This window comes from Podarcis pityusensis (genome assembly GCF_964106645.2).
Source record: "Podarcis pityusensis genome assembly, chromosome: 1".
Taxonomy (NCBI): domain Eukaryota; kingdom Metazoa; phylum Chordata; class Lepidosauria; order Squamata; family Lacertidae; genus Podarcis; species Podarcis pityusensis.
The window spans coordinates 85671155-85697801 of NC_138028.1; the positions used below are offsets into that span (position 1 = coordinate 85671155).

General features: G+C 47.4%; 1 protein-coding gene across 5 annotated transcripts in view; it reads right to left on the reverse strand.

Annotated features, from left to right (window-relative positions):
• The window catches only part of ASIC4 (acid sensing ion channel subunit family member 4), a 222074-nt gene that overhangs the window by 74701 nt on the left and 120726 nt on the right, over positions 1 to 26647 (reverse strand). The gene's annotated exons all lie outside the window — the stretch shown is intronic.

Consider the following 26647-nt stretch of genomic DNA (forward strand, 5'->3'; position numbering starts at 1 on the left):
TTTCTTGAGCATTCACCACTGACCTTGCCATTCCAACTGTTCACCACACTAAAATAGTTTTGCAGTTCAACCATGTGTGCATTTAATTGAGGGTGGTACTATAGCAAAAATCTGAATATGGAAGTGATCCTCCAGGTCAGCCTCCTTAATAGCAGTAAGATCTCCTATCCAAACTAGCCTGTTAACAACGGGTGACAACTTTTCTGCCAGGATTGTCCATGAATATCACTGCAATGAGGCTTAGCTTGTCTCCATCAAGGAACTCGCATCCCCCTGAGTGCTGCTCATTTTTGGCTAAGCTCAGGATACAATTCATTTTGCAAGGTGTATGTGAGTGAGTGTGTGTTTTTGCTAGCTGATTCACACTTGCAAAATTTCCTTTTTCTGGAAGTTCTGCAAAGTTTGAAGAATACTGAAACTATTAAATATTATGAATCATTTTAGATTTGTTTTGTGCTCTTCATTTGTATTAATGCAAACTGCATTTTTAAACATTAAAATAATAACAATAATAACAACAACAACCATTTAAAAATGGTTTTTACCATCTCTAAAGATAGATCAGCCACAGGTAGAACAATAGGGGTAAGGCAGAGCAAATACTACCTGAAAAATACCTCCCCCCACGCACATACACATACACACACACACACACCTTGCATTGCATTTGCCCTATTTTGTGCTCCCCGTCCCCCACTCTCCTGCCCTATTTCCAGTGCTAAAGTAAGGATATAAACATTTATTTATCCTTTCATTTTATTTATATTCCGCTCTTCAGAAAGTGCAAGAGTGGTGTGCATGAAGCTGTTTCCCCTTCAGGCACTGATCAAGTCCCCAACCCACATCAACAGTGTATATACCATCCAATAATAAACAAAACAGAATGAGAACACCCACCACTTCCATTTTCTTTGAAGAAAGATCCATCAGACCCAGAGGAGTCCCCTCCCATTGCTGTTGGTACAGGGCACCAATCTCCCCCTTTGCTGTGTCACAATTTACCCAACCTCCCCATTTTAAAAGCCAATTACCCTACAGCACCTCTCCACCATAACCAAGATGCCACCTACATTTTCACTCTTGGAGAAGGGATAGCAACAACAGAGACCCTTACTGGTCATTTGAATGTTGCATCTGGTCAATAATGCCTTTGGAAATTCATGAAAAATGACTGCTGTTTTCAAACCAGGAAAATAGAAGTGGTAGATGGTACTAGGTCTACGTGTGCCCTATAATGTAGGGGGGGCACCCACATATTGTACTGGAGCTGCTGGCATTGAGCAGAGGGAGTGAGGAGGGTAGGCAGAGTGACTTGGATGAGTCTGAAGAGATCAAACATTCAGAGATACCCATCAGCAAACTTTGCTCTGGAATAATCTCCCTTTGGCTAATATTTGCCAAGAGCTGTGGATGAACTGCCAGGAATGTATTTGAATTGCCACCTCAGTGATATAATAATTGACTGCGTTGAGGACAGGGAAAAGGAAGGCTGGAGAGCTGAGGGGCAGAATAAACCCTGGTCTCCACCAAAGGGCAGGTGCCCAAAGTGGGCATTCATCCAAACCACCCCTTTCCCTAGCCTAGAAATTGGTTAAGGGAACAAGGATATTGGGCATATCTACTGTCACCAATGAAGAGTTAAGAATCAGAAACAAAATGAATTTCAATAGAGACAAACGTAAGATTCTAACAGTAAGGTAGAAATAACCAGATGCACAAATAAATATAAGATGGGGGACACCTGGATTGCCAGTAGCGCATGTGAAAAGGATCTAGGGGGTCTTAGCAGACCACAAGCTTAATATGGGTCAACAGTGTGATGCAGCAGCAAAAAAACATAATGCTATTCTAGGCTGCATCAACAGAAGCATAGTGTTCAAATCAAAAGAAGTAAAAGTATCACTCTATTCTGCCTTGGTCAGCTCACACCTGGAGTACTTTGTCCAGTCTGGGCACCACCATTTAGGAAGGATATTGGCAGGCTGGAGTGTGCACAGAGGAAAGTGACCAAGATGATAAATGGTCTGTAAACCAAGCCTTATGAGAAACAGTTGAGAGTGTTGGGTATGTTTAGCCTGGAGAAGAGGTGATATGATGGCCACTTTGCTGAAGGGCTGTCACATGGAAGATGGAGCAAGCTTGTTTTCTCCTGCTACAGAGGATATGACTCAAGCCAACAGATTTAAATTACAAGAAAGGAGATTCCAAGTAAACACCAGAACTTTCTGACAGTGAGAGTTGTTTGACAGTGGAATGGGCCACCTTGGAAGGTGGTAGACTCTCTTTCACTGGAGGTTTTTAAGCAAAGGTTGGATAGTCATCTGCCAGGGATTCTTTAGCTGTGATTTCTGCATTGCAGGGGTATAGATGACCCTTGGGGTACCTTCCAACTCTACAAACTTATGTTTCTATTACTATGGTGAGCCCTGCCTCACACAATTTCTTTGGCACCCCAGAATGAACTATTGTCCTCAGGTCCTAACATGCTGCATGCTACAATTTGTCTCCTTAGACCAAGGAAGGGAAAACCTGTGGCCCTCCAGATGTTGCTAGACTCCAGTTCCCATCAGTCCCTGTCAGAAAGGTCAAGGGTCAGGGATTATGGAAACTGTGGTCCAAAAACATCCGGAGGCCCCCAGGCTTCTCATTCCTGACTTAAGCTCTAGGCTGCTTTGGTTGCTTGCACATCCACTTCCCTTACCCTGTTGCCTGATTCTAGCTTCAGGCTTTGTCCTTCCTTCACTGCCTGTTGTCACTGAGCCACTGAAGCACATTGATTCCTAGACAGCAAATGGAGAGGGAAGATCCTTTCATCATTTGCTGAATGTGTTTCACTGCTATAAGCACTGCCCTAGGCAGCCACCTATATGTAATCGTAGGACCAGCTCTTAGATGTGTTTAGGAGCATTCTGAAAGGCATCCACAACAAAATCACTTTAAAGGGCTCCACTCATCTCACCAATGTTGTCTAGAACAAATGTGAGGAACATGTGGTCCTCCAGATGTTACTGTGCTACAACACCCACCACCCCTGAACACTGGCCATGCTTGGCGTTGGAGTCCATCAGCAGCTGGAGGGCCCCTTTTTCCTCTCCTTTCCTGCATAATAAAATGTTGTTTGGACTGAAGTTGCAATGGTGATTACCATAGCTGTGTGGACGACACATATGTAGGCGCATAATGCACTGGCTGTTCCCAGACACATACATAATCCATGTTGCAGTGGAAAGGTCAATGTGCGCACAGCAATCATGTTTGCCCCCTCATACGGACAGCTGCCCTAAGATCCCTAGGTTCTGGAATGCCATTTGCAGGCTGATGCAGGCAGAAGGGATGTAATATACTTCAGACATGCTCCTTTCCAAGTTACACCCACTGACAAAGGTTCATACTGTCTTCCTTGGAGATTGAGGCCTGCTCAAAATGTACTAGCTGGCTTTAGTACAACCAATTAAAAATGTGTGTTTGCACCATGAATTCCAGTTATGAGGGCTTTTAGTCACACGTCTTCTATTTTGCATATTATTTGCAAATTGTGGATATGTGGATCTCTCTCTCTCTCTCTCTCTCTCTCACACACACACACACACACACACACACACACAATTCTGGCAAATGTGTACTTACTATATTTGTGCCTAAGTGAAGGGGTCATTTGCACCACTTCTAAACACACTAACCCCTTCCACTCAACCATGATGGTACACATACACACTCACCTTTCTGAGCACAATCACATGATTGACTTGAGTAGTGTGTGTCAGTGTCTCTCTGTGTGTGTTAGGATGGGGTTTGTGCAGAAGCAGCTGGGCCCGTTATCAGGCCAGAGTTAATTAAGGCCATGTCAGGCGATAAGAGAACAGGATGTCGGAGCAGGAACTAGGCAAGCAGGGGGGGAAGGGGGGCTCTGGGCTGAGGGAGGAGGCAATGGTGCCGAGCTGAACTCTCCTAGGGAAACATCCTTGCAACGCTCAGCGCTGAGAGATACGATCGGCACCAGCAGCACCAGAGTGATGGAGAGTCTCCCAGACAACAGAGCAAGTGCACGGCCTTGCTGCTGTCAGGGCCAGCGCGGAGCACAATGTACATCACTGAGGGGTCACAGACAAGCATAAAACTATCCAGTGGGAAATGGGGAAGAGGGAGGGTTAGGAAGCCAGGACCTTTGTTTCTGCCCCAGGCGCACCTACATCTCGTGGGAAACAGCCCCTTATCTTCGGTTCTGCTCCTATTTTAAGCACTGCTCAGGAGGAAGTGGGCCTTTTGCCATGTGAATCTGTGGTCCTCCAACTTGGGCAAGGGGAGAAGAGATACACTGAACTTTCTCCAGTTTCCCCTTACTTCTCTCCATGCCTAGCACTGGTAAGGGGTTAGCGCATATCTTTGGTCCTATCTGGAGAGATGGCCCTACCCACAAACTGTCCCCCAAGGCTGTAAGCAGATGACCCCCAACTTTATCTCTCTGCATGTGAACAGCCGCCTCGGTCCAGGCCTTAACCTCCAACTGCCTCTCTGATATTTCTGCCTGGATGATTCATTGTCATCTCAAACTCAATATTCCCAAGAGAGAATGTCCTATATAACAACTATTTGCATTACTAGTGCACATGAAAACAATGCACAGAAAATGGGACAATCAAACAATAAAATTTATCATGAAACTGTGCACTATCTTAAAATGTCTGCTGGAACAAGAAAGTCTTAGCCATGCCCCTGAAGTTCAGCAAGGAGGGTGCCTGTCTACTCTCTGTTAGGAGTGAGTTCCACTGGTTTGGGCCCACTACATGGCCTCTGAGTTAGCCTTTCCACAGAGGTGCTCTTGATCATTTTGGATGCCCCTTTCTACTCTATTATAATTAGTTTATAAAGGTTGCAAAAACATAACATGCATTCCTGCACACACAGATAAGCAGTGCATATATGTATGCAGTCATGTAGCAACACTGTGCACAAACACCCCACAAGAGCCTCAGACTTTATTTCAATAAGCAAGGAAGCTTCTAGCCCATATGACAGTGGAGATTAGTTTGAAAGTGTGTGTGTATTGCCTAGTGACATTTCAGGAGCCAAAAGGGACGGAGCAAGACCTTCATTATTTGGGACGTGGGTGGCGCTGTGGTGTAGACCACTGAGCCTTGGGCTTGCTGACTGTAAGGTCGGCGATTCGAATCCCTGCGACGGGGTGAGCTCCCATCGCTCAGTCCCAGCTCCTGCCAACCTAGCAGTTCGAAAGCACGTCAAAGTGCAAGTAGATAAATAGGTACCGCTCCGACGGGAAGGTAAACAGCGTTTCCATGCGCTGCTCTGGTTTCGCCAGAAGCGGCTTAGTCATGCTGGCCCCATGACCCGGAAAAACTGTCTGCGGACAAACATCAGCTCCCTCGGCCAGTAAAGCGAGATGAGCGGCACAACCCCAGAGTCGTTCGCGGCTGGACTTAACTGTCAGGGGTCCTTTACCTTTACCTTTTTAAGATCTTCATTTGACAAAGGGATCATCTGCCATATTACTTGCCCTCCTGCACAGCCAGCAGAAAAAGAATTATTCCAAAGAAACAGCTACGATTTGTCTTAATTTGTATAATGCCCCAAACCCCTGCCCGGTTGTGATCCCAATCTCACCCTAGCTTGCAGCCCCTGTGGGTTCTGGGTACTGCATGGACATGATCTCCCCATTGCACTGCGGACAGACCTGTCTGCTTAGTGGCGATGCTGGATAGATAGTTAAGGCCAAAGATTGGGCGCTTTTGGAGTGTTCCTCCACCCACATCCTCATTCCCCCGTCCTCAGTCTCCAAGGGCAGTGGAGCCTCTGCAGAGTCCAATCAGCATTTTGCTGGAGAGACAGAAAATACAAAAGAGTCTTTGCAAATAATTAGTGAGTGTAATTGTAGCTGATCTTTGATTAATGAAGAGGGATTCTCGCCGCCTTAGGAGTCCCAGACGCAGTGCACAAGAGTGTGAGTGTGTGTGTGGGGAGATGGGGGGAGCAAGAGGCCGCCACATGCAGCCTTAATTGTTCTGTTTGGAGATTATTTATCACCCTTGCGCTCCCTGCACAACAGAGCTGGCTATTAGTAGCTCCTAGGCTGTGGACAGACAGGCAAATGGGGAGGAAGGGTGGAGGGGAGAGAGCAGGAAGTCAGGGGCCATGGTGGGGCACAACCACCGCAAAGCTGCTGTCACAGCAGGGATGCTTCCTTTGCTGAGGCTACTTTGACAGCATCCGTGGCCTGGAGAGCCTAGGATGGAGAGGGGATAATGAGCAGTTGCATCAATCAGGGCCCCATTCACATCACTTTGCTGCCACCCCTCTCCCAAGGGCACTGGCAGCTGTTGAGATGGGCCTACCTTCAGTCACAGGGGTCACAAGCCAATACTTAGCTTGAAGCCGGTGGACGTCCTTCCCATACACCTCTCTGCAGTCTCTCTGCATCACATGCCACCCCATTCCAATGCAATGGGACTGGGAAAGAAGTGCTGAGCTCACTCCGCCTGTCTCCCAGACATAAGCTTAGCCCTAGAACCTAGTTAGGATTGTAAATCAAGGCTGCCTCTTCACACACTTAGTCACTTCTTTGAAGGCAAGTAGGATTAGCCAAAGTATCCCAACAGCTGATAGATGGAGCTCCTCTTTCCATGTCAGAACACCTATCTGCATTCCCACCTATCTGGCACTGACCCCCACCACTTGTCCACATTTGCATGTCCTGGATATGAGAAGTAGAAAAGCTGGAGCTAGGGTTGCCATATTTTGACAAGCAAAAAAGAGGACCCATTGGCCGACTTCTACTTTTAACTATGGATTGCTATGACTACCCATGAAAAAGAGGGCGTGTCCGGGGGGGAAAGGACATATGGCAACCCTAATTCCACTATCTATCCCCTTCCCTTGTCAATCCCTGAAAATAAAAAGATGAGCTAAACTTCCCTAATTGTGCAAGACAGAAAGCCACTAAAAGTGCCTTCACAGGCATGCTTGGTAGGGACGTGGGAGAGGGCCTTCTCGGTGGCTACTCCCAGGTTTTGGAACTCTCTTCCTAGAGAAACTAGACTGGCTCCCTCCTTGTTGACCTTCTGCTGGCAAGTGAAGACTTTTTTTATTTCAGCAGGCTTGGAGAACTGACTGCTTTTAAGGAAAGGACTCCTAATAGTGTGCTATAGTGTTTGGCTGGACCTCCCCCCCCCCCCCGCCCATCTGTGTCTTAGTAAATAGTTTTTTTAATGTTGTTTTGGTTTCAAAGATAGTTTAATTATTTTTTAACAAGAACATTTAATATGTTTTTAACTAAATGCATTTTATCTGCATTTGTTAGAATTTTTGTGAGCCACCTTGAGTCCCAGTTTTGTGGGGCTAGGTGGGAATAGAATAGAATAGAATAGAATAGAATAGAATAGAATAGAAGCCAAGCCAAGCCAAGCCAAGCCAAGCCAAGCCAAGCCGGGGAGTCCCCCCCCCCCAACACGCAAAACTAGTTCCAGTTTAGGGAATGTGGCCTTCATCATAGTTGCAAAAACTGGAATCCTTCTGTGAATTCCAGAGCTCTCACATCTGCAAAGCAGTACAGCACAGAGATCAGTAGTATCAGTTGCAATGACTGAGCTAGGACTGCATCAAAGCACACAAGAAGAGTGTTACTCCAGTCATATAGTGCCACCCCCAATGCTATGTAAGACTATGTAAGGCAACTAGTGCCTAGGTGGAAAGGAATTTCCCTCCACTGTGGCACCAGCAATAGTTACTCGTAGGATGTGCAGAACCACCAACAGAGAAAAGAAGGCAAAAAGGGGATGTGGAAGATCCCAAGTGAAGTTGGGAGGGGGGGGGAGAGAGAAAATAGATAAGAAGATGGGTACAAGGGAAGCAATTTTCTTTGAAGTTCTCTTGACAAGTACTGAAACTGGAGGCTTTTAAGAAAATTAAGTAGCTGGGTGAGATAAGATCAGGGCTGCTTTTCATAGATGAGCAACTGATTACAAGATAAGACACAAAGGGCAAGGATCTGTGGTCCATTTTCATCCTGGAGAGAAGTAAACAATGGAGTGTTCAATAGTAACTGAGAAAAAAAGATGGGCATTTAAGCAGAGGTTTGGGCAGGGTTAGGTGATGCCTGCAGTTGATACTCAAGACCATTTAAGTCTAAAGCAGGCTGCTGGGAGGATTTCCCAAAGGATCCCATAAAATTGGGGAAAGATACAATGAAATGGGAGATTAAATTTAATGCCAGCAAGTGCAAAGTGAGGCATCCTGGGAAAAGCAACCCTTCTTTTTGGGCTAAGAGTTATGATGTGTAAGGTTGCTCCCACTGAGGAAAGAGATTTAAGGGAGTCCTTGTGGCTAGCTCCCAGAAAACACCAGATCAATGGGCTGCAGTTGTCAAAAGGCAGCCGAGATGTTAGGAGCAATTATGAAAGGGATAAAAAAAGAATAATACAGAAAATAGCTTCAGCACTTTTCTATAAGCCAATGGCATGTGCATACAAGGGGTGCCCATGCACAGCTTTGGTAACCCCTTACCTACGAAAAAAGGAGGAAAGAAAGGTAGGAAGAAAAGACACAGCAGAACTGGAAAAGATTCAGCACACAGACAGGCTGAATCAAAACAGTCAGGGGAGGCAACATTTCCATACCGCAGAAGATGCAATAATAATATTAGGACATCAATTTATAAAGGAGACAAAGACAGAGGATGAAACTGCTACAAGATAATTAACAGAGGAGACAAAGTAGGGAAAGGAGTACCTTGAAGTGGAACAAGTTTGGCAAGGCTTTGATCTTTCAGACACAATGAGGAAGGAGCAGCTAAGTACCCTTTAACACACATCAATCAGGAATAATAGAAGATAAGTCAAGAGAGGGATGGAGGTGTCACATTGTGTCCCCCTGACCCAGGGAAGCAAGGCTTCCATGCACTTTGGCATTTTCAAGATCCACCAGGTTTCTGAATTTTAGCATCAAGACACACATTTTTAAAAAATTCAATACAAGGTGTATATTTCCAGAAGAGCAGAAGTGTTCATAGGTGCCAACTCATAGGGGCTGAGGGCCCCAAACATATAATATTCGCCCCAAACGTACAATATTTGAGGTGCCCCCCCCCCAGTTGATGGGCATTGTTCCTGCAAGAAAGCACTGGGAATACAGCTGCCGCCCAGCACTTGCTCACCCTATTCAGCTTTTCTCTCCCCCCCCCCGACCCACTGGAGCTCTGTTGGGGCTTAGGGAAGACCGGGCATGAGCCAAGGGGGCTGGATGCGCCAGCTCTCAGTCACAGCTCTTGTAAACACGGGGTTTAATTGTTCGGGGTTTTTTTTAGTATGTTGTTTTAATGAGCTCTGTTTGAAATGCTGTTTGCACTTCTAAAGTTTTAAACTGTGTATATATATTGTGTATATGTTGTATACATTTTGAGGTGGGGCCTCTCACACAAGGACGTGCATAATAGCCATTGGCTGGCCAGCCAGTTGGGAAAAGGAGGCGGTTGCTCTCTGTTGACACCTTGCAAGGCCACAAGAAGGTGGCTTCGGAAGGGGGCCGTGATGGCTATTGCTGCTGCTGCTGCATAACACCTGCCTCCACCTCCCTTCCTCTCCTCGGCCCTAAACCATGGGCTTTCTGCATCTGCCAACCCTGAGGGAGATCTCAGCATGTGTCCTGCCACCAGTGGGAAGTGGAGAGCGAGGGCTGCGTCCTCCTCCTCCTGGCCCATGGCAGAGGCTGAGGGTGAGAGAGCAGCCGCTCGCCAGAGTGTTCGGCTCCACCCCCTGGTTCTTCCCAAAACACAACATGTCGTGCGTCACACATGTGACATCATGCGCATGATGTCGGCCCCCTCAATTTTTGGCGCAAGTTGGCGCCTCTGGCAGTGCTAGTCTTTAAGATGTCATAAGACTCCCTACATATTTATTAATTATATAAAACATTTCTTAGCCTGCTCTTCATCACCACAGGCAATCCCAGAATGGAGTACAAGACTTAAGATAAAAATATATATAGTAAGGACATACAGTACAATAAACAAGATCAGAGGTAGGAAGTGTAATCCTGAGTGGGCAATCACATGTATCTTCCAATTTGGGATTGTTTGTGCATCTGATGAAGTGGACTGTAGTCCACAAAAGCTTTTGTCTGGGGTCCTCAATGTGACGCTTGTGGGGAGTATGGCATCCTGATACACACACCCCATCAGTGCCCACCAAAGCTCCTTGCCCCTCCCAAACTTTAGGCAGCATTCAACTAAGGAACTCTATCAGTGGGAACCCTGCATGTGGTAAGCTGCAATGCTTGCATAGATAGAACATTCATCACTGAGCGGCACAATTCCACCCTTTCTATTTTAAATTGAGACTTATTTATTTATTTGAGTTGTTGTTGGGTGTGTGTCCCTGTTTTTTCATTTTTATTTTATTCGTTCTGGGGAGTGTGTAGCTGTTCTGCCTGGTTGTTTTGGGAGGGTCTCTGAGCACTGTCAGTTTCTCTACTATGAAATTAGTATTTTGTGGTGCCCACATCTGTTTCTTAGATCTCCAAATGTGTCCCAAGCCCAGAAAGATTGCCCCCCAGCTTATGTCATAATAAATGTGCAAATCTTCTAGGTGCCACAATATTTTTATAATTTTCATAATTCCTGAGATGATGGTAATCAGTTTTCATTTAATTTTTATTCTATTTGAGCAAGAACTCCATTAATCCCAAGAGCTTACACACCTCCCAGATGGTCTAACCAAGCAATGAAATTCCCCCTCTATGTTTTCCATTGCTGTGAAATACTTTGTACAATACAAAAGGCAGCAAACTATGAGATGATGTAAAGAGGTGGCAGTCTTAAAGGAAACAAAAGGCAGGAATTTTCACACACATTTAACTTTAAAAATAAAGAAACCATCCAACCCTATAACCAAAAACAAACAAACTGTGAAGCTCACTTGTGAAGGGAATAACAATTTAAAAACCCAGTGAATGAGTTCCAATTGATACAACACATTCACAGGACAACTAACTAACATTACTGAGAAATGACAGAGATTGTTTTTAGGGAGGGAAGGGACAGAGAGAGGGCAGGGATTTGCTCAGAAAGCTTTGATGAGCAACACGGGAATGTCAAGGCTGGGCACCGTTGCAGATGGGACACCTGCTTGAACAGACATGGATCTAAAAGTGATTCTGTTTCTACCACTTTTTTTATTTTTATTTTTTGGGCAGTATAGGTTCATATCCCTTGCAACTTCCATTCCTATCAGTGCTGTGCAGCTCTTCAGCCATGAAAGCCAAGCCATTCACATGCTGGACGGGTCACTGAGCTGCTGTTCAGTTCATTAGGGGATCAGATGAGGTGGGATTACAGGTCAAAGCTGGGGAGCTGGGGCAACAATCTCCTTTCCTATCAGACCAGGCTTCTTAATGCAATGAGGTCAAATCCCACACTCATTCTGCATAGGTGGGAGAACCTGGGTGGAACTGGAGCAGCTTCCCTGCCCCTTCACAGGTGAGTTTGCTCCATCTTGCTGTTTCCCTTCACCTCGCCTTCTCAGTTCCTTCCAGGAAAGGCTCACATTTAACATAGAGCTTCCAACAGTTTCCACAGCCCTGTTCCCCATCCCTGCCCTGCACACAAATGCTCACTGGAGTAAACTGTGTAACATGTACAAAAGTAAACCTGATTTGCATAATCACATTGTCTCGTCCCCTCCTTTGAGCAGGTAGGATCACAAGAAGTGGGGGGGGGGGGAGAGAGAGAGAGATCATGAGAATATTCGTGTGGTGTTGTGGCTAGAATTTTGGATTACAACAGGGAGATTCAAATCCCCACTTAGCCATGAACCTTACTAGCTGACCTTAGGGCAGTCATTCACATTCCCCCTCCCTTCTCTCTCTCTCTTCTTGGGAAGATAAACTGGGGGTGAGAGAGACCATGTATTATTCTGAGCTCTTTGTAGGAAAGATGATATAAAAATGTAATAAATAAATGCATATGTACAACGGAGCATTGCCTGAAGGCAGACACATGATGCAGCCACCTTGCTGAAGCGCAGCAGGCCTAGGTAAATTGTTGACATGGGGCCCCCAATGCAGAGCAGAACCATGGACCTCCTTGCAAAAGGTTAAAATGCCCTAGACACAGTTTGACTACAGCTCTTACCTATCCTCTTCATTGGCCATGTTGGCTGGGGCTAATTTGAGTTGGGAGTCCAAAACCATATGGAGGGCATCACATTAACTATCCCTGCACTAAAGTTTAAGCCAGAATCAAGCCAACCACACTAGCAATTTGTTTTTCTTTTTTCTTTAAAAACAACAACCTGTACTTGAAAACACAAATACAAAGCTAATATATTGTCTAATTTGGCCTTCATGGGCCACCTGCTCCCATACCAGCCTGTCCATGTCCTAAAATCTGACAAAGAGACCCTTGTGTCCAGACTATGGTGGAGGCTCAGCTGACAGGGACTAGAAAAAAGGCCTTCCCTTGTGACTAAACCTAACTTGTGGAACTCTTTGCCCTGGGAGACTCAGCTTTCTGGTTTGGTCACACATTTGCTTCAATTATTTATTTAAATCCATTTATAATCCACGAAATAGTTTACAAAATCTCTAAGCAGTGATTGAACAGATAAAAGAGAGCCTTTGGCTGAATACCTATCTGTTGAACTTCTCTCCCTCTCTCTCTCTCTCTCTCTCTCTCACACACACACACACACACACAGTATTTTTAATGTTTGATTTTTATTTGTTGCTAACTGCTGAGTGGTGCGTAGGCACCAAAAGGGCAGGACAGAAATTTCCGTATAAATAAATAACGATAATAATACCTCTCTATCTCATGCCCTCTTTGTTCAGTGTTTGCGGCATATGAAGCTTCCTTCAGCTGACTGCAAATGTCACAATCAGGTCATGAAGACACAAAACCATTACTCTGATTCTTGGAGCTGTCTGTATTGCTTCTCTAATCGGTGTTTGAGGGGCAATGTATTAAAAAAGCCTCCCCTAGCAGCCTGTGGCCAGGCTCCAGGTATTCATAGACGCATAGAGTTACAGGACTGTAGAGTTGGAAGGAACCATAAGGGTTATCTAGTCCAACCCCCTGAAACACAGTAATCTTCTGCCCAATGTGTGGCTTGAACCCATGACCCTCAGCCCCAGCCAGCATGGTCAATGGCCTGGAATGATGAGAATTGTAGTCCCACAACCCCTGGAGGGCACTAGGTTGGGGGAGGCTGTTAAGCATATGCACAAATTGCTGCTGGACCTATTGTTTCCCGGGTGCACCCAAGCTGTTGTCCTTTCACAAGACATGATTGACATTAGGGCCCTGTGAGCATGTAGGAACGTGTTGTGTGCGTGTGCTTCTTCCTCTACTGCCCTGCACTGCAGAGGCACTAAATATGGGCTGCCAAAGAGGCAGAGACTCTTGGAGCCCAACACAAGCTCAATGCAGAACGGCAAGGGGACAATCCAGGCTCCCCCCCCCTCTCATTTGCTAGGCCTGACTTGACCTTTTGGCCCTTTGTTATCTCAGTGCTGCACGCGTGTTGGGAGTCTCAGGCGGTCTGCGGTTTAGAAAGGGGGAAACACAGTTTTAAACAATTATTGTTTTTTCCACCTGACTGGTTGCAAACTTGTTAATTTCCCCCCTTTAATGTGTGAAAGCGGAGACGGCAGCTGCATGGAAATGAGTCGCCCTCTTATCCCCAGGCCCTGGCTGGCGTTCAGAGTACGCCGGCCTCTAGCGCAATCAGGGCCTTCTATAAATAAAGCCCAATATCTCATCAATGGCAGAGCAGCCGTGCTTTATAGAGTCGTCTGACATAAAACTGTCCCTCTTTACGGCCCTCAAACCATTTGCGTCATTTAGCGCAGCTCTGTAAACCTTCTGTTCTCCACGCTAAACCGTGTGGAGTGCCTAATGGCAGAGGCACTGTCACACAAACCCTGTTCCAGGGAGCTCGGGAACCCCCGGCGCGTAAATATGGTCGCCTCCCACACATCGACGACTGGTGGCACCTGGCACCAGAATATACCCTGACTGTACTGCCAGGAAACCCCCGAGCCCAAAGATTCAGCCCACAGTTGCAGCTGGGAACATCTGGCACACATTCAATCCAATACAGATACACTCTCAGAGAACATCTCTCAATGCCCATTCTTCCCCTCCCCAAAAAAGTGACACGCAGGCTACTCACTCCTCTCTCCGTCAGGTCATAACTCTGTAAATCCCCCTCCATTTTCCTATTTCTTCTTCACTGTCTCGGCATCTATGAGAGCCTGCGACAGCTTCGTCCATTTATTGCCCTCACGCAGTCTGCTAAAAAAAACGGTGGTTCTGTGAAACAGTGGAAGAGGGATGGCTGCTCACACAACTCCTACCGGGCCATTTCCTATGGCTGCCTTAGAGGTGTAATAGTCACAAAAAAATCCCTGGTTTTTTTTTGAAGTGTGGATTGTAAGATGCAGATTGCTACTCCTCCTGCAGAACAGGAGATCAACCCTTAGAGCAAATGGGGAACTCATGGCCTTCCAAAGGTAGTTGGCCATAGACACCACCAGTCACTGGTCAAGGATGATGGGAGCTGGAGTCCAGTAACTTCTGAAGGGCCACAGGTTCCCCATCCTTGCCTAAAAGGACCTTTTCAGTGGTGACGCTACCCTAGAGAGAGGCCTGTCTGGGGCTTACAATGACATCTTTTCAGCAGTAAACACCTTTTTCTCCACCCAGGCTTTCTAACATATTTTAAAAGATTTCGTATTCTGCACCTAAATTTTAACTTAAACCTGGTGTTAATTATATTAAGGTGTGCCGACCGCCTCCCAATACAACGAGCATCTCTTTTATTTGGGGTACATTATGGTATCATTATTATCCTAGCTATTGAATAAGTCCCATCAATCAGTTTTGGATTTAGAGGCAGATCAGTGAGGTTATACAAAATCACATACCACTCCCCTACCACAAGACAAGAACAGGGAACAACAGCTCTTCACAAATACTTCTCCGGACATATATGCAAGCCAACATCACCCGTAAGTTGCAGGCTTACACCCACCAATATGGGCATGCATATACCAGCACAACACTGATCCCTGGCAAAGGGGCCTTTTATATATTCTAGCAGGGGTATGGCTTTACTCAACAGTGCTATGATAAAGTTTGAAACCCTTACATCACATGTCTGGGGTCAAATTATGTAAGTTTCTCTCATTCTGGGCAGTCAATTTGTGTAACTGATGCCGATGCCTTAAATGTTGATTGCCATTCTTACTTTAAACCAGGGATAAGAAACCCCTAGCCCTCCAGTTGTTGGACTACAACTTCCCAGCATCTCTGACTACTGGCCATGCTGGCTGGCTGGGACTGATGGGAGTTTGAAGGCCACAAGTGGAAATGTGAGTTGCTCACCACTGCTGTAAAACCAAAAGGGAATTTGAGTAATATTCCAAACTACAGAGATACAACTTCATCTTAGTCTATCACAGCCAGTGAAGCCTAACTCTATGGCATAGTTCAAACCATAGACCTCACTTCCTTTCTGTCCATCAGAGATCAAACCTTGGTTTCCAATCCTGGACTGCAGGACAAGTCCGAATGGCATTTTGATGAAAGGACAACTGTGACATGGCACAAACCAAAAAGGGAAGGAACCCTGAAGGGGAAGGGAGAGAAGGGAATGTGCAAACTCCAGAATACTTCAAAGCCATGGTTTAGTTTTACACTACCAGAACAACCAAGAAAACCAACCATGGAAACACACTTTGTTCCATGCAAGGAAACACAGTTCTATGTGGATGCTCCACCTCACCTTAGAGAGAGTTCACATGGGCTCGCTTATAATTCAGAAACTACAACATCTAGTGATGCCTCACTTGCATGAAACAACCATGACCACAGACAAAGCTTTCATATCGCTGACTTGACATTGCCTCAAGACACTATATCCTTCAACGGAGGCAGTTCACACATTTAGTTGTAAGGATGTGTGAATCAACCCTTTCGGCTTACAGTTTATGAAAGTGAAGGGTGGGTGGGAATTTATGGCTGGAGGTGTTGTAGGATTCTGCCCCATTTAAACTCTTCCAGGTCTGGTCAGGCTGATGAGGATGCACACAATTCTTTCTTCAACCAAGCTGGCAGCTCCGGAGCTACGAATCCCCATATGGCAGAGCCAGGCCCCTCGGGCATGCTCAGGGCACTTGCCACTGCATCTTTCAGAGCAGGAAGGAAAAAGGGGGAGGGAAGCAGGTAGTGGAGCTGTAGACTTTCCAGAGTCACAGTGTTTGGCTTGGCCTCTTATCTCACAGGGACTATGACCTCCCTCCTTTTTAAAAAACAAAAACAAATCCTAAGGCTTTGTTTAGTAGGCTATCACTTTGCTATATAGCAGGCTATTCTGATTTATTTGGAATAAGCTTTCTAATTCACCTGATGATGAATTCAGTGTAACTTGAAAGCTTGCCTACTGCTACACCAGCAAAGGTTGGCATTTTTTCTCTTTTTTAAGAGCAGATTTTGCCTTAATATTTATCATTATTCTCAGAGACCAAGACTGCAACAATTGTCCATCCTTTTATGGCATTTGCCGTGTGCTGGCTGACAAAGGAGGAGATGCAAGGACAGTATCTCTGTGTCCTGGAGCCCTGACCTCGAAAAGCACCCAGCTGCCAGGAAAAACAGAGCAGCTATGCACTCCTCTGGCAGCTTGAAAGAGACTCCGTCTGTGTGAGAAACCAGTGTCTGTGAGCAAGCATGCTGCTCCGTTAAAGAAAGATCAGGCTTGTAAGTGATCCAGAGAGAGATCTGGGGGTATTTATGTTGCTCCAAGGCCACTCTTGGTTCCACAAAGCATTTATTTGGGCTGAAAGAGCCCAGCAGGAACACTTCTCTCAATGTATAAAGATGATGGCTCCTAGAGGCATTTTCCAGACTTGCTAGGATTGTAGTTTTATGGGAATAGCAGGGCTTGAGAGAGGGAGGGGTTTTCCAAAGCAGACAGGGAGCACACTTGTGGCCCTTCTCTCTATCTCCTATGTCTACGGCAAAGGAAAGGATTGGTAAATGGAAGTAAATGGAAGACCATCCGGAATGAATTGCAGGAAAGAGATTCCTCAGCCCAGCAGCCCTAACCCAATTCCTTGGTCCGCTGTGAACCCAGAGGATGGAGCCTGATGATATTCCTGTAGGAAACCCAACACTATCTCTATAGGCAACAGAAAAAATCCCAGAGCAGGAACAGTTAAGACTTCAACAAAGAAAAGCCTCTAAAGGATTCTGAGCAGTTTATCCCACTTGCAGGGGGCAAGTCCCAAAGTATATTTTCCATCAGAGAGGGATCTTGCTGCAGATTAGCAGGGATCAAGCAAGGGATCTTCTCAGAGCTGTCCCAGGCTCAGCTGCTTTCTGGTCACATGCTCCTTTTGGCTGCTGTGTCCTCCCTTCTTATCTGTAACTGAAGGAGTTGCTTCCCCACAGAAATGGAAACTATGCTCCAGTCTCAAAGCCACAGTGAGGAAAGCAGAGTCAGTGGTACAAGGCTCCAAACCAGAGGGTTACGTTGTTTCTTGGCACCAGTGGATAGGCGGACCCGGGCACATACATACACCTGCTGCCCACATGCGCCGAGCAGGAAGAGTGGCTTGAAGGATGCTCCTTGGGCCCAGCGCTCATGCATACTCTGACAGTATTACAGACAGGCTTATTAAGTGTGTAATATTAAATTAACCCAGATAAGAGCGTAAGAGCTTTTAAAGTCAATTCATTAAATATAATTATGAAGATAGCTTTTTTATGCGTGGCAGCAATCTGATCTCAATCACGGCAACGGTGCCGAGCCTGCTGGCCCCCACGGCATCTCTGCTCCCAACTGCGACTGCTCTTGGGCTGTGCCACCATTCCCAGGCAAGCGAAATTGCTCTACACTGACACCCTCCCCGAGCCCTGGGGTTAGCGGAGTGGGGTGTCAGTAACATTTACTGACCACACCAGGCCCTCCTATCTGATCTGGGGTTGCCGTCGGCCTCCCTTAATATTCACAGGCTGCTTGCTCCCTTTCTGACTCAAGTCTACCTGACACTCCGTTGTTGCTATCCCAGGCTTGACTTTCTCCAAGTGTGGCTGACTTCTTATTCATTCTGGGATGAAATATGAAGCAGATGGGGGAGAGACAATGAGCAATGCTATCTTATCTCTCTTGATGGGTGGGTAGGGATAAAGACTTGGATTCCTGCCCAACGGGGCCTACTTTGACTCATCATACACACACCCTGGATGAAGAATGCCCCCGCATTTCCATCTAACTGCTTCCTTCCCTCTCACTGCCCTCCTCCCCACCCCCACAGGAGTTAATGAGGCTTTCCGCTCTCCCAAGGCTGCTTGCGCTCCTGCCCCAGTTAATTAACTGCTCCTGGGAAACAATTAATATCTGTCAGGAGATGTGGGGTCCATGCCAGCCACTCTGCCAAGTTTTCGCTCAGCAGCGATTGGGGGGACAGAACAGGGGAGCCCAGCCAGTCCCATACACCTTGAAGGTCAGACTCTAGAGACAGCTCTCTGCCCTGCAGATAGCATGGTTTTGCTGATGCTGAGCTGGGGGCAGGGGGGTACCAGCCAGGCTTGGTCAAGGATCTCATATCTCTTAAGTGGGCTCAGCAGAGCCTTGAGGATGTTGTGACACTCAGCCTCTGCCTATTGCCCATGGCAACCGGTTCTCTTGCAGGTCCAGAAAGAGGCATAGGCTCTCAGCCAATTGCAGCAGCAAACACAACTACGGTTAGGTTGCCCTTTGCCTTGTGATATGTAGAAGTGCAGACTATGGAAACAACCAAAGACTGGGAGATCAGCCTGAGTCACCCTCTGGCTTCCTGGCTTCCAAATCCATCCAATCAAAGGAAACCCAAAATGATGATAATGATGTGATGATCATTAATTTATTAATTGTCTTCTATACAACCATCTTAAGGCGATGCACAATAAAAACCATTTAAAATGGTTAAAAGCATGCCAAAAAAGAAAGAAAGAAAACCCCTCAGGAAATACATTTAAAACAAAACTAACACCATACACAAATAAAGACTCATGGCAAATACCCCTTTATCCAGCTGGGAAAAGCTGTTGGAACAAAAATGTCCTCCATTGTTTCCAGAAAGTGAAGAGACTGGGTGCCTGTTGTATCTCTACAGGAATGCTATTCCACAGAACAAGGGCAGCCCCATTAATTACGCTTAGGTAGCACAGATGCGGGCTTTGCATCCAACCAAAGACTACTCCAGATATACTGGATCCTGACAAAATGGACCTGTCTATTCCTGTCCAAGTGACCGACACTGAGAGTCATACACAATGTTAGTATTTTAGGGCTTGTTTGCCCAAGAGGTATAGGTAAGGTTTGAAGATGCTCTGTTAGCTGGTCTTACTGCAAGTCAAAAATAGGTTTGGAATGCCAGGTACTCCTGGGCAGGGCCTGAACCAAGAGCTGATGGCAGGGATGGAGGAACCTGCAGCCCTCTAGATGCTGTTGGCCTCCAACTCCCATCAGTTCTGGCCAGTATGGCCATTGATCAGGGATTATGGGAACTGGAGTCTACGAATATCAGGAGAATGACAGGTTCATCATCTCTGGCTGGAGTACCTTCACAAAGAGTCTGCTTGTGCTAGGGACATGCGAAACAACTTCTGGGTTGGCAGGATGGAGAAAGCATCACTCGAGCCAAAGAGATGCCAAAATTGGGGGACATTGTATCTGCAGAAGGTATGCTTTCTGCAATTTGTGGAGTCACAAAAAGGGCCAAATCATCCAGGGCAGACTCAGAGCAGCAAGCATACCCTGCCAAGAAAGTAGCTTTGCACAGAACCAGAATTGATTGGTTGAATGGAGAAAGGGGTGCAGAGGCCTGAAGGCTGCATCGGCTCCTGGGACTGGTTACTTATTCAGATGCTTTGGACACAGATTCCCTCTCATTGCTGGTTGCTTATTAGCATTTTCCAGCCTGCGGGCAGCTCTGATGGATGGAGCACAGCATCGGCCTCCTCTCACTGCAGAGCCAAGGCCAACAACCCTTCTGCGGCTACAGCTCCACTCTGATCCCTTCCGCTACCCTTTGCCCCATGTCAGAGCAGCTAGCGGCTTTGGAACAGAAAAGTTACACAGCCTCCAGAGCCCAGGAATAGGGATGGGTGGCCTCTCCTTCTCTTCCATGTTGCAAAGTAGCAGAGCATGTGGGTTAACAGATTGGTCTGTCCTTGGGAAAACCCCACAATAGGTAGAGGGATTTGGCTTAGGAGGTAAAACTAGAATGGGGTAGGAATTGTGGGGAGTCTACTTGTATACACACCTCTAAGTCATTATCTTGCCAAAGAACAGCACACAAGTGTGACCACCACTCGCTGACTGTACAGTCAATATGACTTGCTTGAGTGAATGAAGTCATCGTAGAAGACAGACCTTGCATATCACACAAGGCTGAATGAATTGTTTCCAGGCAAGAGACTTCACATGTTCTGAGTATCACCAAGGACTGAATAACCAATGATGTACATTTACATGTGTGAACAAGCTGAGAGATGTTCAAATGACCTTATGGGTGTTCAAAATAAAATTGTTTATGGAAAAGGGGAGGTACATTCCCATCTTCTCACCTTAGAGCAACAGGGTGACTCACAAATCATCGGTTCTAAAATCCACATGGATTTCCAGGCAGTCTATGGGCCCCAGGATGAGCACAAGCAATGAAGAGTCCTGTGGCATGCTGAAGACATATTGTGGCATAAGAAGTTTTTGTGGTCTGCCTTCATCGGATGCGTGCATTGCTCCATGCCAGACAACTGATGAACCAGATATTGTGCTGCAACAAATTTTTTAAGTCTGTAAACCAGCATTTATCATTTTTGCTACAACACCCCAAACACAGCAAGCCTTCAGAAATATGTCAGCATTAGCACAAGACAAGATGGTGACCTTGAACCAGTCACTCTCTTGTAACGTAACCTACATCACAGGGTTGCCGTGAGGATAAAATGGGTTGGGAAGACTGAGAGAACCACCTATGTTGCCATGAGCTCCTTGGAAGGAAGGAGGAATAGATAATAAAGAAGCAAATCCACAACTCAGTAATAGAATATCTGCTTTGCATTCAGAAGGTCTCAGGTTCAATCCCCAGCAACTCCATATGGGATTGGGAGAGTCCCCTTGCTTGAAACCCTGGAGAGCTGCTGCCAATCAGTGTAGGCAATACTGAGTTAGAAGAACCAAGTCTCTGACTTGGTACAAGACAGCTTCCTATGTTGCTAAGCAAACATCAAATTGGATGGGATATGGAGATGTCATCTGCAACAGACGCAGACACCACTCTGTGCCGGCTTTGGGGCTAGCAAGGGAACTCTAGAGAAGAGGCAGTGCAGCCAGCATGACAAAGCAGTGTGGCAATGATAGCTCCTTAAGCCATCAGAGGACAGTACATTTGCTAAGGATGCAATTTGCACTGGGGGTGAAGAGTAAAAGATGGTGGAGAGGCAAGAGGGCTCAAGAAAGGGAGGATGACCCTTGTATGCAAAGGCAGCCCCCAACTCCACCTTTTCCCTCTGTGAGATGCCAAAATGCACGGGTTGCCAACAAGTCCAAATGCTTGCCACAGGCCACATAAATCCAGCCGCTTGTTTAACAAAGCAGAAATCGCCTCTGCCCACTCTTACATCCTTCTGGGATTTGTTCTCTCCTCAGGTGGACCCATGTTCCTTCTGCTGGCAGGAAGCAGGCTATCCTCCCTCTCTCCCCCTCTGCCACCTACCTCCCAACTACAAGCCACCAACACTAACGGGACTGCCTGGGACTGCCTGCAGCCTCCTTTTCTCACTTCTCTCCATTGTGCGGGCTGGGGTTAGGGAAATGGATTGCACGGCTGCCTCTGAACAGTGGTGGCCAGGGAGCTGCACCAATGGGCAGGCAGGAGGTGGCAGGTGGAGGGGGAGGCGGCGCAGGGAACTCATTTACCCAGAGTAAAAATAGGCTGGAAAATGTGACATTTATTAAGTACGATTGTGGAGGAAAGGTCATCGCCAGCCCCAGCACCGAGACGGGGTGCCACTGATTATACAGCTGGGGAACGAGGCGGCAAAGCCAGGCTGAGCAACAGCAATTTGGGGGAGGGGGTGGTGTGTGTGTGTGTGTGTGTGTGTGTGAGAGAGAGAGAGAGAGAGAGAGAGAGAGAGAGAGAGCGAACACACATGTGTTCTTTTGTGCTTCAAGCCCACAGTCCACCAGGCAGGGATCCCTGCTGTGTAGAGCCAGGGATGCCTTAGGATCAACATCTGCCTACACTCTCTGACCCTGGCTCATTCTCACCTCTAAACGCCCTGAGTTCCAGGCAAGGAACCACTTTGGAGAAGCTGAAACAAAGCAGTTTAGTGGAGGAAGCACCCTCACATCAACAAAGCCCTCTGAAAATGTGGACCTGCAGGAAAGTCCTCTCTTAGGCAGCACTTTTTAATCAGGATCGCAGCCCTTCCTGCTCTCTCCACGCTATCTCATCCACATGTCGTCCTCTAATTCTTTGGATGATTTGCAAGACACAATTGCAGCATTTTGATTGTCTGCACACCCACGTCACCTTTGCCTCCACAAACACACACATACACACAAACTACTCCGGGTGGTTACAGCTCGGAGACTCTGCTATTCCCATGGAGAGTTTCCTTCCAAACGCCCCACAAATTCCCCAGGACTGAAGAAAAGAGACTTGATCAGATGGGAAATAGAAACAACAACCAATCCTTAGGAACCTTCCCCAGAATGCTCCCCCCCCCAAAAAAAACCAGGATGATGAGATTGGCAGCAAGGGATTTAAAATAATAAGAAATAGAGAAGGAGAAGAAGAAGAACCAAAAAACACACCACCTTTGACATCGATTCCAATTTTTTAGAAATGCATTAGCCTCCCCTACAAGTGCTGGAAGAGGAACCCCTGCAGAGCAGGTGCCAGCTGGGTAATTGTTCTTCTGAGTGTGCACACTGGTGTGCCTGAGCATATCCCCCTCCTGTGGATCTGCACAAGCTTCCATTGCCCCCCCTCCGCAGAGCAAAGCCCCTCCCAATCACTTCCTTCTGCCCTCCCTTCATAACCTCTCCATCAACCGCACCTCTTATCCTTGAAAAGCTCTTTGCACCTTGCACTCCTTTACATAAACATATGCGATAAAGGGCCCAAAAATTTAGGGCTGGCATTGATGGGAAGCTGCAGACCGCCCTGTAAATAGGGGGCTGTCCCTGGCAGCCCTAGGATAGGACCCCCTCTGCTTATGGACAATGGGGTCCAGATCCACTCACAACAGCCAAGGTAGGGCAAACTGAGCCACAAAGCATCAGGTCCAGCCCAAGTGGCTGGTTAGGGGCTGCTACTGAGCCTGATGAGTGCCGAAGGAGTTAAGTGCCCATCCCATTTTTGCCCAGAGGCAAGTGCCGGTGACCCCTCCACGCCCCCTCCCCCTGCGCAGATACTGGGGAAGAAAAGGGGCTGAAGCAGAACCTGCCAATCCCTCGCTCCCACCCACCCTGCTCAGCTAGTACAAGGGAAGGACAAGGCTGCTGGGGAATCTCCTGTCCAGCAGAGGACAAAGAGCCAATTGATTTTCCCTGCACAATTCAAGTGATGGAAAGGGGGGGGGGGGCTGTTCTTGAGCCGAAGGTACAGGGTTCACACACACACACATTCAGCAGCCATCACTGCAGGGAAGGTGGTGGAGGAGCAAGACGTTTCCTGTGTGCATAGCCCACTCACCAAGGCAAGTCCTCCCACCCACCCCAGCTCCAACAGAGCAGAGGGTGCCCAGGAGTTGGGGCCGGTGCGGGGAGAGGGAGGCTCGCTGCTGCGGCTCAGCAAACGGCCCACCAAGATTTACTACGCTGGCCGGGCTTTACTGCACACGAGATGCTTACGCTGGGGAATCTTCCCGGCGGCCCCTTAATTTGCCGTCCCATAAAGAATGTGGATTTGTGACGCTAAATAGAGGGAGATCATTTACCGAGCGCGGCTCTTACTTACAGGATCTTTAAAGGGGATTCATCATGCGATGCAACGACGCGAGCGGCAGGCAGCTCAGCAGCCGAGGCAAGGGAGAGCAGCCACAGCGAGGGCAGGCGCTGGCGGCAGCTCCTTCCAAAGGAGAACGGTGACTATGTTTGCCTCCTCAGGGGCCTTTCCGAACCACACGGCCACTTAGTCCCTAATTTCTACACACCCACCCCACCCCACAAACGCCCCATTTCCCTTCGTTTTCGTGGATTCCTCAGAATCCAGAGCTGCAGCTGCTGAAACTGGTTAAAATCAGAGATCAGGAATATCCCACGCTACTAACAAAACCGGCCCAAAAGTGAAGATTTAGGTCCTGTTCCCCCACCCCGCTGCCCTTCAAATGTGCTGCCCCCAAGGGGCCATCGCGGGATATCCCTCCTGAAACCATCAAAGCAATGACTCTGGCACTGGCTGCCCACTGGAGGGGCATCCCCCATCCATAAGCACAGAATTTAGTCCTGGGCCAGAATTTAGCATGCGCGGGGGGGGGGGGAATAAAAGCTTCCATTTAACAATAAAAAAGCAAGTTTCTAGCCCTCCATGAGTCAAAAATCTTGTTTGAAAATGTAGGCAATTTCTGGTGAAATTCTGGGGTCCATGACAACTTATGTGGGAGAATTGTGACTGGATTTTCCCACATTTATTTATTTGCATTTGTTTGCTTGTTTCCTTCATTTTTACTAAAATGCAGTCACAGGGGACTGCCAGTTCCTTCAGCGATGGGAAGGGAGGTGCTTAACCCTTCCTTGCTGCATCATTTTTTTTGCTGAAAAATCCTTTCTTCCTGAACTGCTGTTTGTCCTGCGTTTTCCCTTAATGGAGCAAACAGCAGCTGGAGGAGGGGGCAGGTGTGGATCAAGAAAACAACACAGGGGAGGGGAATATTAAACACCCCCATCCTGCTGCTCCGAAGAAAAGCCCTCTGTAGCTACATTCCAGTAACAGCAGCAGCAAAAAGGTTACAAAGTCAAGAGGTGTGCAGTATTACTTAGAGCAGGATTTCCAGGGGTTACAGCTTCATTTGTCCAATGTTTACAGACTGCAGAATATTCTCAGTGTTGATTTTGAGCAAAAAAATTGAACTGTGAGTGCAGCACAGACCCACGAAACTTAGAGAGTCTCTTGGCATTCTGACACAGCCTGCAAGGGGTTCATGCGACCAAGGACAGCAGACAACCCCTGTCAACTGTGGGGCAGGTTTCACATAGGGCCCAGGGGAGGGGTGGTGTGCTCCTGGGTCCTGAGCCGTGTGTTTCCTCTGGGTCTGCCATACCAGACACGCACCCCCATAGCAGTGTTTGGGACAAGAGAGTACATCTGTGCCAGGCCCCGGAGAGGAAGATGGTCTTTCGATCCACTTGGTGTGCGTGCTCATGCATGGCCCTGTCTTCTCTCTTCTCAGCCTCACCTTCTAAGCTTCTCCCTGCCCTGCACCACCCTCCCTCCCCCCCACCCGCCCCTCCGCACACAGTGATCAGAAGGCGAAGCAGCCTCCAATGTCCGCAGGAGAGAAGCAGCTCATTTCCAGAGTCATTATGGTCTGAAAAGGGTCCCATCAGGTATTCCGCCCGCTCAGCACATTTATTTCCCCAAACCACAGCGGGGATTTGTGATTTTCAGACTCAATATTAGAGCAAGCGCGGGGCCAGCTCATTCCACCCGGCGGGAAGCCTCCCTGATAGTGCAGGCACAGCCATGCCAGAAAAAGTGCCATGAAGAGGAAGGTGGAGTGGTTGCTGTGCCACCCTGGCCGGGACCGTGACAGTGCCACCATGGGCACCAAGCTGGGGGCACAGTCTGCTTTCAAATGGGGAAAGAACGGCATCTCTGAGGATACAAAAGACAAAATCTTGGAACCACCAAGTGTAGCCAGCACTGCCCAGGGAGCTCCCATCTTCTCCAAGCACCTGGAGAGCTTGTGACAAGCTTGTGGGAACCTGCAAACCCCCAGAGACTGTTGGACTCCAGCTCCCCTCCACCCCAGAAAGCTGGGCCAATGGTCAGGGATGATGGGAGTCCAACAACACCTGGAGGGCCACAGGTTCCCCATCCCAGACTTACAGCTTTCCTCACGTAACTTATAGGGTTATCCCCTCTTCCTTGTCTCAAGCTACTCTAGCAAGAGAAAAAGAATTGCCCAGACCAGAAGTGGGCATTTCCTTTAGTGCCCGATCTGCTTTTCTCCATGCCTCTCTTTTTCTTCATATGTCTTGCATACAGCGGTATTCCCTGCCTGCATCTTACCTGACGTACCTGGCGTCCCTGGCGTCTCTAGAGCTGTTCATGGGCCACAAAATCTGCTCTTTGGGAAAGGGCCACAGCTCACTGCCAGAGCATCTGCTTTGCACACAAAAGGTCCCACATACAATCTCAGGCATCTCCAGGTAGGGCTGAGAAAGACTTCCTCTCTGAAACCTCGGAGAGCCGCTGCCAGTCAGTGTAGACAATGCTAAGCTAGGCAGAACAAGTGTCACAACTCGATATAAAGCAGTTTCCTATATTATTGTACTTTCTCCCACAGTGAAACTTGAGGCGCAAACTCAACCTTAGCACAAACATGGGTACCAGGAATGCATTCATTCCAACCAGTGTTTGACAG